Raw genomic sequence first — 1,317 nt, 5'->3', positions numbered from 1 at the left:
AGTGCATATCACACAGTGAGTGTTATGGAGGGAAAAGCGCACGGTGGTGAATCCACTAGCCTTGCGTAGCGGCCTCAGGCTATGTTAGGTCACCAGGTGTAGAACGCACTGGGCATACTTTGTCAACCCTCCCGATTTTCGCGGGAGACTCCCGATTTCATTGCCCTCTCCCGGTTTCCTCCCGGGATCATATTTCTCCCGCATTTCTCCCGATTTCTGACAAAATCAGATTTACTCAGGACTGTTTCCACTCAGACTTTAATACAGCTACACCATTGTTTGGTCCATGGTAGCGTGTCTCTTTAGTATCGCGCAACTGAAAGTCTGAGAGGGTGAGGAAGATAGTCACAGAAAACAGAACTAGAATTGAGAACTACCCTCTGCTCACTCTTATCCTGTAGGAAATGTATCCAGGGTGGTGCTACAGGCAGCAAGGCAGTGCACTTATGTTGGAGCGCTGAGGACGGTGGTCTGAAGCCCAACTCGGCTCCGCGCGTCCCTTGATGAGCTGGTTAAATTATAAAAGAAGGAATTCGAAGCACCAGGATAAAGGATAAACAATAATCTGTTTAATGGTAAAAAACAACAATACAATTTAAAGGAGTACCCCTGCTCTGGTCCTATTGCTGGTAGATCTTAATATCTTGGCACAAGTTGGCAGCATGAGAACAAAGAGACCGGACAACGGACACAACAGGGATACATGTAATTTCAACCGGAGGAGTTGTGTCGGATGCTCCTCCCAGAGGGGTCATCTATTGGGAGATACAAAAACGATGGACTGTCGCAGCGAATCAGCGCGAGCCAGCCGAGGCGACCCGGAAACAAGAGTCTCTTAAGTTTGAGGCAAAGCAGACACATTTGGTGTCTGGTACGAACTGCTCCGAATAACAAGTTTGTTATCTTGCATCTTGCAGCCTGCACACACACACACATTTTGCATAGACTTCCTTCTCTCCGGCCCCCTCCCCCATCAGTTTAATACACACACAGTTTCAAATACTTTTGGCATTTTTAAGATATGTTTAAGATATAGTTGTTTATAGTTGGCTAGTACAAGTAATACATGTAAGTTACTTTACTTACAACTACAATAAGCATGTTAATGTTAATCTAACAGGGGGGTGGGGGAGAGATGTAATACGGTTTGTCTTGACAGGCTGGTATTTGTGCAACCTGCACCATGATTACAAATGGTGAAATACAATGTAAAACTACTGAAAAATACCAGCTCACTAAAACACAACCGCTCAACACAACTGCTCAACGCAACTACTAACTATTCCCGCGGTCAGAGAGTGGAGATGTGTCCCCTTT

Source organism: Notothenia coriiceps, unplaced genomic scaffold (genome assembly GCF_000735185.1).
Source record: "Notothenia coriiceps isolate Sejong01 unplaced genomic scaffold, NC01 NC01_scaffold00030447, whole genome shotgun sequence".
NCBI classification, from domain to species: domain Eukaryota; kingdom Metazoa; phylum Chordata; class Actinopteri; order Perciformes; family Nototheniidae; genus Notothenia; species Notothenia coriiceps.
The sequence above is the reverse complement of the archived record's forward strand: the minus strand, read 5'-3'. Positions refer to the sequence as shown.